Source organism: Lepisosteus platostomus, chromosome 2 (genome assembly GCF_059453375.1).
Source record: "Lepisosteus platostomus isolate fLepPlt1 chromosome 2, fLepPlt1.hap1, whole genome shotgun sequence".
Classification (NCBI taxonomy): domain Eukaryota; kingdom Metazoa; phylum Chordata; class Actinopteri; order Semionotiformes; family Lepisosteidae; genus Lepisosteus; species Lepisosteus platostomus.
This window is the reverse complement of record NC_142612.1, coordinates 4,202,801-4,214,584: the sequence shown is the minus strand read 5'-3', so window position 1 is coordinate 4,214,584 and position 11,784 is coordinate 4,202,801.

Below are 11,784 nucleotides of genomic sequence, written 5' to 3'. Positions count from 1 at the left end.
TTTTGTTTTCTGCTCTCTGCCTCTAAAATAATCAGATTCACCCACAGGAGTGACGTCCTCTATGCTGCTCCTCAGAAAGAGAGTCTGTTTGTGACTGCAACAGACAGCAAACACAGGGGTGATATTTCTTGCAGTACTGAAGGCACTCCTTATCTACTGGATAACTGCACAGTTTGTTACATGTTCTTTTGTTTCATTTTTAAAGCATTATTTGTCTTAAAAATGGATGGAAGTATTGCTCAATTTGATTTGAAAGAAAGCTGGCATTGCTTTATATATGGGTTTGCTGTGGATATATAAACATTCTTAAGTTTGGTTTCGATTTACTTTCAGTAACAACAGTCTCCTTCTCTTGGCAGAAGTTGGAGAAAGCCGCTTTGAAAACTTCATCATCTTTATTTTAGCCACCAGAGAATACGCAAATTCATGTTAGTTATCCTCAGTACCCTTACACCCCCTTCAGTAATAAATATTGGATATGCAATAATATATATATAAAACATAATAACATGTAATAATAACACCTTTGTACATGCTCCATGCATTAAACTGGTGAATTCGACCGTAATTAACAGGAAGATGAACATTGTACTTATACAACATTTTAGTCATCTCTATTTTTGAACACCCAATACCTACAGTACCTACTTTTAAAAATATTTTTCACCGTCCACGAATTTCTCACTGTCTTGTCCTGTAATGTGCTCAAAACAAAAAAAGAAAAAAGCCTGCTACACTGGCATTATCTTTCTCCTTTGAAAAATATCCTGTATGGCTTAAGGCAGGCAAACAGATGTGGAAAAAAGATCTGCAGTTCTTTTGGCTTCTTCGGCATAACCTCAAAGGTGACCCTAGGACAGCAGTATTAAAGGTAATTAAAGAATGTCCCCCCTGCTCAGATTCCTGGCCCCTGGCCTTTTAAACCATGGACATGCAGGGGCTCTGCTAGTCATTGTTAACCCTACTGAGCTATTCCCCAGTCAATGGTAAATACTGACTATTTCAGTGAATTTGTTCCATTCAGCCTACATGGCCTCTTTGGTACTGTACAGTAGGTACAGTCATAGCTAATTGGTCCTGGGATGCCATGGAGCTGTATTTTGAAGGAAGCCAGAGTGTTGCTTTCATCAACCTGGCTGGGTGCCTTGTTCCTTACCTGTCTGACCCTTAATCACACCGATCATTTGGAGGTGAGTTTTTATTAAGTATTCTTCATCGTGAAACAACAGGATCGGTGTAGGAGATTCTCCACCATGGAGAATGAAATAATTAGATTTGTTACTATACTATTTTAACATTTGGTTAGTAGGAGGATGTAATTAAGAAGCAGTCATTTTACTCTATTAGAGTAATTTTAGCATTTCTAAAATTTACTAGATCATATTTCTTTCAGCATTTCGTGAACACTATCACAAAGGATTTACGCCTCTATGCGCTGTTGAAATGTCTGGTGTTTTCTTGCCAGTTTGAATAACAGCATGGATACTAGGCTTCACCAAATTAGAAATACAGAGAAGAAAAGGTGGAAAGGTAACGTGACAGCCTTTAACTTCTATTCCCCACAGACCAGACACACAACAGTGATAAAAACCCAACTTGGTGTGATTGCCAGACACTATAGCCACATCTAGTGGACAGTTGCTGTCACATCAGAAGTTACCGGTCTTGGTCAAGATGAAGCAAAAGACAGAGCTGGGGATTTTCTTTGGGTTTCTCGATGGTCATGAGGTACCATGGTCCTGCAGTGGTCGGTGCTGTGGTTTCTGATGGCTGGTGTGCGTTTCTGTGTGTGCCGTTTGCATTCTCCTCCACTTGTTAGATACAGTATGCTTTCCCCAACTTCCAAAGACAAGCAGGTAGGTTAACATGCAGCTTTTGACAATCTATTCCTTGAGGAAGGGCATCCAACTTCATTAATTTCTGGAAGACTTTTCCACAATAGAATCTGTCCCAGGTGTACAAAATAAGTCCTATTTGCTTACATATTTTCAATTGAAATTTCTGTTGGATTAAAATTCATTGGACTGCAATTGTTTGGAGGGAAAACTGTCAACTAGGAATTTTAGTCTCTTAACATGATTGTGGTTACAATGATGCGAAAAAGTTTCAACAGGTGAAACGTGGTTTTACAGCTTTCATGAAAAGGACTCTTTTTTTCAGAATTCTGTTTCTGTTGCCTGGGTGTGGAGGAATATTTTAAAGACTGTAGGCATAAATGATTAATTTCTCATTGCAATTAACATATTTGAAACACTTCAAAAGCATCAGCATAGGCTTTTGAAGTGTCACAACAAATTTAATTTAAAACAAATTTTTACTTTAAACAAATTTAAAAAACAAACGTGTTCTTTGCTTTCAAACGAATATCCTCTGTAACATCAAAGAAAGACAATGTGCTCTAAAATGTGCAGCTAATGTTACAATAAAAAGCATATGTCATGGTGAACAGTACATCTTGTACATCAAGAATAAGAATACCTCAAACATTAAAAATGAAAACTTTCTCTGTTCTCTGTCCAGGAGTTATTTGCCTTTAAACTGCTATCAACATCTCATTTGTTACAACTGCTGAACTTCAGATTAACACGTTCCACTGAAAGAGCAGGTTGATTATGTTTTATAAAAAGGAAATTATATGCTGTTTTATTCTTCAATCTCAAAAGTATACATGGGAGGTGAAAAGGCAGCTGATGTTTTATGTACTACAAGACAGTGGAAACTGGTTGCTCTCATGTACAAAAACCTCACATTAAGTAGTTATTTACTGCATGTCCAGTTCGTCTGCCACCCAGGGTTACTACTAGGTCTAAAAATGTCAGATTGACCAACCAAACATCAAAGAGCAATTGAAAGACTTTCATACTGCTAAGTCAGGATTTGTAAAAGTCGTGATCTGTCCTACCTATTAATTATCATATCTCTATGGAATTGAGAGGGACTAGGATCTGGGAAAAAGGGACATACTGTACAGTAACTGCGGATTCCTCTGTTCGATTGTTGATGCCAAAGAGCTGTTTCAGATGAAGACGTTCACATGATGCTTACGTTTATACCGCAGTATCCATTTTGACCTGAAAGATAATGGAAGTACAGTGCTAAACGGAGTTTCAAACAGGAGCTCTGGAGAAGGTCAACCCTAATTTCACCCACTTCTGCCTCGTTATATAGCTCTGTATAACTATGATGTTTCTTGGTTGCATGGATTTCATTTTTGTATTGTGATGATTCTACTTGACTTAACAGAACCATCTGTGAGTGAATGATGCAGTCCCATAGATCTAGTTCGGAAGAAAGACAGAAGTCTTAGATTTTGTGTGAACTTTGTTTCACTAAATAGAAAATCCAAGATGAGTACTTACCCAGATGCCCCCGGTGGATTAAAATCCTGCAGAGGCCAGGGAAAACCACTTTTATGGCATACTGGACCTCTGTAAAGGAGACTGGAAGGTGCCACCTACTCCCAGGTCCAAGCCCTTGACTGCTTTCAAGACACTCGGAGGACTATTCCAATTTAAAGTGAAGCCATTAGGATTACACAGGGCCACAGCAACTTTCCCGTGATTAATGGACGAGGTGCTGGGGGAAGCCAAAGAATAAGCAGGTGTGTATATTAATGATGTCATGATCTACAGCAGCTCCTGCACTAAGTTTCTGCAACACTGAAGGGACATTTTACAACAGCTCCACCACGCGGGACCGGCAGTAAATGTAGCTGAAAGCTGTTTAATATGAGGGAAGTTAGGTAGCTGAGGTACCAGGTCACTGGCCACAGCTGAAGCCGAAAGTCAACAAGATCAAGGTCTTGCTCGACAAACTGCAGCCAACCACGATAAGCAAACCTGCCCCTTCCTGTGACTCGTGGCCTAGTGCTTCAGGTTTTTGCCAAGGTTCGTTGACAAAGGCTCTGTGCTCACAGACATAACCAAAAAACAGTAATAGAGTGCACTGGACGAGAGATGTGAGCAAGCGTTTAATGGCTTTAAAGGGGCATTGTGCCAAGAACCAGAATGGAGAGCAAGCTGGGGTCTGCGAAAAGACGAATTCCTAATGCAAGAAATTGTAGGTGGCTAATAAAGTGATCTTATCTTATCTCTTATCTTACCTGTGAGAAAATAAGAGTAGGGTGTACCTAACTGGCCCTTGGCCCCAAATATTTTATATAAAAATACTTTAATGACTATTAATAATATTACAGTCCGGCAGAGTCGGATATTCGCGCTGTTTGAGCCATAAGCAGTATATTTTCTTTAGATTCTCGAACACATCGGGCTGCGGTTTCTTATTAGGCAGCCGACCAAATGATGTTGTGATACAAAGGGAACTCCTTCTTAAAATCTCATTACACAGGTGGAGTGTTTGACATGTCTGGTTCATATTTATGCATTATTCACTCCTTTACATTGTGATTCACAGAGATTGGTGAGCATCTTCATTGCTCAAAGGAAAATTATCTGCTTGTTGCAGTAGTATTACAGCCCCACTATGAGGAACACAGCGGTATCTTCCCTTAGGAGAGAATAGGGGATTAAAACCCTTTAATTGCAGTAAGTCAAGAAATGAGAACAGAGGTACTTGAACTTGCCTAAAAATTTTAAATAATCTCAATTTTCTTATACAATTTCTGTGGGTCCAATTTTTTGTGGGCTGTTCTGCCTCCTGTGGAACACAGTTTATTTATAGGAACTCACACCCGAAGAAGCCTCCACAGCCGAATTGCTGTGTTTCTTTCCTTCTCGTTTCAGTGTGGAATAAACCTTTACTTGTTCCTTTGCAGCCTACGCATGCTGACGCAGCTCCCTACTTGAACTACAGTGTCAAAATGTTTGTTGTGAGAATGGCCCCCATAACCTTTGCTTTCTGCTGGAGTAGTTTTAACCTAAACAAGTGCTATAATGTAATATAAATGTACACAATACTCAGTTTCAACACAATATTGAGAGTATTTATTAAACAGGTATTTCTGCACATACAGTGGCTTGCAAAAGTCATCTCCTGCAAAGGTTTCATGTTTTTTGGTTAAAGTCATGATACGTTTCAAGTAGATTTTTTATTAAGAAAGCAAACGATCTACTTCAAATTCATAAGGCAAAAAAACTGTGATAGTACTTATGTAAATAGATTGGATTTATGAAGAAAATGAGAAGATATTAAATTGCAAAGTTATTCAATGCCATTTTACGTAAGTGCAATGTTCTCTGTTAGTGTGTAATTAAAGTGATTTAATGTGGATTTCAGAGTAAAAGGACCCGTCTGTCCAAGTTCACTCAAACTGACATTGAGATTCAAGCTCTGACTCACAAAAGGGATACAGCAGATGAACTGTGAAGACCGAGGAGTTCTCAGAACTAGTCAGCGCTAAAGTGATAGATATTGGGAGACATTTCCTTACCCTCTGAGATATCAGACCACTCTTCCAAACTAAGCAGCCAGGCAAGCTGGAACCTGGTTAGGGATGTCACTGTGAAGGCAACAGTGACTTCGAAAGATTTGTAAATGTCTGTGTCTGAGATGGGAGTCACTGTTAATGCGTTGACAATAACCATGTCCCCACACTAAACTGGCCTGTATGGCTGACTGGCGAGAGAGGGCTGGTTTTTACCAAAACAAATCCTGAGTAAAAAATTAATATTTCAATAAGGAGGACAGTAGCTTAAGGCACAAAACCAGAATGGGTCAGTCAAAGTTCTGACTTGAACCTAATAGAAAAACTATGATGAAGCTTGACAATTGTCATCCATCAATTATCCCCAATGAACTTGTCCGAACTGGAACGGTTGTGCCAGGAACAGTAGACAGAATTACAATATCCCACTCTGCAAATCTTGTACAGACCTATCCAAAAATATTAACAGCAGTCATTGCTACCTAGGGTGCATTTATCAGGTACCAACTTATGGGGCTTAAGCCAATTTACTGTATATAATCAGCAAATTTCACTTATGTTCATTTTATTTCCTTTACCTTTGCCGTTTATGCTGAAATTCAACTTTCTTCACAGATAACAGTGTTCACTCTGATCAATACAATTCTGAAAAGAAGAAATTCAGTTGCAATACGTTATATGTACATTACTTGTTCTTCATCAAAATGTGATATTATTGGCAGGGAATGAATAATTTTGCAAGGCAAAGAAACTTGTTTTAGTGTTTTATGTCTACCACATGTTTGGTGTGCTGCCGTGTCAGAGCGAACCAGGGTGAACAGGAGCTGACTTCCCAGTGATGAATACAGTATGCAGCTATGCAGCTGGCAGTGAACAGCAGGGCATCATTCACTGTAGGCATCATCAGCTACTTTCTTAGTGGAGGCGTTTGGATGGTTTGTGTATGGGGTGGTTTTTGCCTTTTGTTAAAGTGGTATCATAGTTATGCACCTTCTATCCATTCAATTTCTAACCACTTTATCCAATAAAGGGCCTCAGAGGAGATGCAGCCCAGCTCAGAAAGCAATGGGCGCAAGGCAGGATACACCCAGGATGGGACACCAGTCCATTGCTGGGCAGGCACAAACATAGATGCACACACTCTCACCCAAGGGCCAATGTTCCCAGAGCATACCTACTAGTTTATCTTAGAACTATGGGAAGAAACCGGAGCACCCGGAAGGAACCTGTCACGCCCTCTGCAGCCAGACTCCCGGAGGTTTCCATTAAGTTAAATGAGGTTTTTCCTCCCCCCAGTGCTGTGCAGCTCACTTATTTGTATGGGCGTCAGGAGCCGCCCATGAAGGGGGGGGGGGTACTGTCACGCCCTCTGCAGCCAGAGGGCGATCCTACTCTGTCCTGTCCCTAGTTTCCTGTGTTTTGCTGTCTTTCCTGTGTCTCTCTCTCTGGGGCTATATATTTCTGGGTCAGTTATTCTCCTGCGCTCAGTATTGACGTTCGGATGTGCTGAGACCCACCAAGCACCAGGTCGCCCCTCGTCCGCTGCCTGAGGGCACTGGTTTCTATACGACTCCTGAACTGCTGAGCCCGGGCTGATCCCCCGTTCCGCCGCTACGCATATGGGTCTTTTTCTGCTCTCCTGCCTCTCCACGGTTCATCCCTTCCGACATCCATGACAGAACCCATGGGAACTTGGGAAAGACATGCAACCTGCACACCGATACAGTAGCACCCAGGGAATCAGACAGTAATGCAAACCACTGTGACACCGTGCCACCCTAAATACAAAATACTTACTTTTTTGTCATTGTTTTCTACAGTTTAAGTCATTCTCCACCTTACCCTTTGAATGCTTTATAATAATAATAATAATTGCTTACACTTATATAGCACTTTTCTGGACACTCCACTCAAAGCGCTTTACAGGTAATGGGGTCTCCCCTCCACCACCACCAATGTGCAGCCCCACCTGGATGATGCGACGGCAGCCATAGTGCGCCAGAACGCTCACCACACATCAGCTATCAGTGGGGAGGAGAGCAGAGTAATGTAGCCAATTCATAGAGGGGGATTATTAGGAGGCCATGATTAGTAAGGGCCAATTGGAAATTTGCCCAGGACACCGGGGTTACACCCCTACTCTTTTCGAGAAGCACCCTGGGATTTTTTATGACCACAGAGAGTCAGGACCTCAGTTTTACGTCTCATCCGAAGGACGGCGCCTGTTTACAGTATAGTGTCCCCGTCACTCTACTGGGGCATTAGGACCCACATGGACCGCAGGGTGAGCGCCCCCTGCTGGCCCCACTAACACCTCTTCCAGCAGCAACCTTAGTTTTTCCCAGGAGGTCTCCCATCCAGGTACTGACCAGGCTCACGCCTGCTGAGCTTCAGTGGGTTGCCAGTTGTGAGTTGCAGGGTGATATGGCTGCTGACACCGTTTATAATCACAATTTCACTTGGCTGACCACACTTTCATCTGTTGCTGCCATGGGATTCTGCAGATATCGCACGAGAGGGAAGAATTCTTCCCTGCTGTCATTCAGTCTGTTCAGATTGTCCTGGCCTTGTGTTTCCTAATGCGGAGATTACATTCCCTGACTCCTCTGGCGCAGTGGGAACCTCCTCCTTCGACTCACAGCCACTACCCCTGCTGCTAGCGGCCAGCGCCAAGGACTGTTCTCCATTTAGAAAGAGAACGGTTATTTCTGCCGAATTTGAACTTTTCTGCTGCGACAAATTGCTAACCAGCAACTTTTGACAATGTCTGGCCATATCCTGATGTGTTTAATAATAATAATAATAATAATAATTGCTTACACTTATATAGCGCTTTTCTGGACACTCCACTCAAAGCGCTTTACAGGTAACGGGGACTCCCCTCCACCACCACCAATGTGCAGCATCCACCTGGATGATGCGACGGCAGCCATAGTGCGCCAGAACGCTCACCACACATCAGCTATCAGTGGGGAGGAGAGCAGAGTAATGTAGCCAATTCATAGAGGGGGATTATTAGGAGGCCATGATGGGGTAAAGGCCAGGGGGGAAATTTGGCCAGGACACCGGGGTTACACCCCTACTCTTTTCGAGAAGCGCCCTGGGATTTTTAATGACCACAGAGAGTCAGGACCTCGGTTTTACGTCTCATCCGAAGGACGGCGCCTGTTTTACAGCATAGTGTTCCCGTCACTATACTGGGGCATTAGGACCCACATGGACCGCAGGGTGAGCGCCCCCTGCTGGCCCCACTAACACCTCTTCCAGCAGCAACCTTAGTTTTTCCCAGGAGGTCTCCCATCCAGGTACTGACCAGGCTCACACCTGCTTAGCTTCAGTGGGTTGCCAGTTGTGAGTTGCAGGGTGATATGGCTGCTGACATAAATAATAAATAATATTTATTAGGGAATTAAATTATACGCTGAATCCTCAACCTAATCATTTAAAACTGTAGTGTGTTTGAGTAAACACAGTAGATTTGTAATTGACAGATCTCCATTGTCTAAAGTATGTCTACCTGTTTTCTCTTTGGCGCTGACAAGCCCACCAGTAATATACTGTTCTCAGATTGCATTTCTGCGACAGCAGCTCCCTCTTCTACAGTACATCTTACTGAACGATTAAAAAATAACTGGATTCAGTAAAAAGCCATATAATGACCTGCAAGCACAGGTAAAATAGGATAATAGTGCTCAGAGAGAGAGAGAATAATAATGTATTGCAATACAGGTTATCACAAAATAGTTTTATAACATTAAAAATTGTAAGGGATTAAGCAATGTGACCCCTACATAAAAATGAGAATGTTAGACAATGAAAGGGGAAAAGCTGGATATTTCACTAAGGCGATCAAAAAAAGAAGAAATCAAAACTGTGCCTCAGGCTGAGGAAAGGCAAAGTTCTGCATTACATAGTATGAGTTTGGAAGAGGCAGAAGTGTTACAGAGACTAGAGCACTTGAGATAAACAGATCTCCAGGGCCAGATGGTATTCTAACAGTTGTACTTAAAGAAATGAGATGTTATTCATAGGCTGTTAGCAGACCTCTTCAAAGAGTCACTCAAGACAGAGGTAATACCCACAGTGTGGAAAATTGTTAATATATCACCTATCCATAAAAGGGTGATAAACTACAACCAAGTACTTATAGACTAATAAGTCTTACATATATTAAATAGAAGGTGATTAGAAAGAAAGTAGTTACCTGTATGCAAATAAGATCCTGTGGGATTGTCAGTATGGATTAGAAAACGTAGGTCTTACTTAACTAATTTGTTAGAGTTCTTTGACAAAACAACAATAGTAGCAGCTCATATTGTTATAAATACATCTGGAAGGCAAATATAGTATGCATTTGGATTGAGAACTGATTACCGAATAGAATGGATAGATCATATTATACCACTGACCTGGATTCTGAATTGTTTATTTGATCAATGATTTCTTTCTTTGAACCCAATTTGAGTTGAGGTTCATTTAAACAATGTTTGCTCTGTTGAGGCAACAGCAATGGATAGGAAATTGAACAGCCTCATTGCCTGGAACAAAACAAAAACCTTCTGTTCCCGGTGTGAGGTCCACAAAGTGTTTAATGACCTTGTAAAAATAGTCACCTTCATCATGACAAAGCAACCGAATGTTCTGTTTCACAACCTGTGTGAGCTGAACACCAGCTGCTCCTGCTGCACACAGAGGTGTACTGGCTCTCCAGAGAGAAGGAAAGGCAGTTTGAATTGTGAGCTGAAGTGAACATCTTTCAGAACATTTGTCTCCTGTGGCCTTTGTGTTTGAAAATAGGATGGCTAACACGATCTGCTTAACTCAGTGATGGAATTAGGGAACGGAATGACCCCGGACTGTCCTTGAAAAGCTGTGACACCAACATTCTGAATCTGTGGAGCTAAGTGGTTTGATCAGAAAACGTGGATTCTGGAGAGGGGAATTTTAACTGTTTCCCTCAGCTTGACACACAAAGAAAACTGAGAAAACATGAATTACACAAAATTGAATTCAAGACATTTGGCCTAACTGAGTTGAGTCAGAATTACACTTGGCTGACACTGAGGAAAGATCCATCCCTATTGACTGGGTCCACAAGACCTTTCTTTTTACCAGAAACCATCCATCCAGTTACATTCCTGCCAGCCTCAGGGAAAAAAATGATGGAGCTGTTCCTCAGAATGTTCCTTGCAAATTAGGTTACTGGCTCCACATTGAGAGTTCGGGTGCTGAGTCCAGGAAGAATACTTTGGCATGAGGAAACATGCTTTGGATCAACATACTTTTGGTGAAGTGTCATTTCCCTGCAATGACACAGAAGTAAACAAAACAGGGGATGAGATTCACTTTGGAGAAATATATAATTATTGTAGCTGCAGACTCATTGTACTGTACTTCATGGTGATGAAACTCTGCAGCAAAAGTCAGGGTCAGGTTAAGCACAGAACCTTAAGGTAAGCAGTGTTAATATGTCACTGCACTTCTTGTGCATCCATTCCCATCAGCAAATGTTTTGTGTGTGGTGAGTCAAGGGGTATTCAGGGTGAAACAGACTAAAGAAGGCAGTACAGTGATAACTTAAGTTTGACTTTAGGCTTAGGCTTAATTTAGGCTTGAGAAGAACTGTGAGGAAGCAATAAAAAGACGTATCATTAAGAGTGCAGAATTTAAATCAAGGGATGTTATGTCGATGTAGAACCTTGTTATTGTGTACAGTTTTGATCACCACAATACAAAACAGATTCTGCTGCTCTGAAATCATTTAGAGAAGACTGAACGGGTTCATTCCTGGTCTCAAGAGAACGTGCTTCTCCGACAGGCTAAAAGAACTAAACCGTTTTAGTCTTGATCAAAGATGAGAGTTAATTTTATAATCAGCAGTGGAACGTCAACTAGTGGACACAAATGAAAACTCGGGGCAAGCGAATTCAAAACTGAGGAGAAGGTACATAGGTACAGTACTTCTTGACACGAAAGGAATTTTGGAACAAGCTAACCCATCACCACATCGAGGCTGATAGCAATGTCTCTGACAGAAACCAGCTGGATGAGACATTAGGATTATTTAGCTACTAAAAATCACACGTGCTAGTTGGTTGGAATGGTCTTCTCTTGTTTGTTCTTACTGACTCGTATGGTAAGTCATTTCTAATAAGACGACGATGATTTGAATGTACGCAGCCAGCGCAGGTGCTATGTGGGGCGGTAAAAAGGCATGAGGAACACGAGTGGATGAACTGAAACGCCATGCCATGCTGGGCCTTTCTGATGACTAACAACAGCCTGTGTGGGAAATGGTGGCAACCAGGGTTGTGGGAGTCTGGACCAAGCTGCCCAGCCATCCTGGTTTCTTTCAAGAGATCCTTGGACCAATAAGCTACCAGCAGATGGGCTGGATGGAC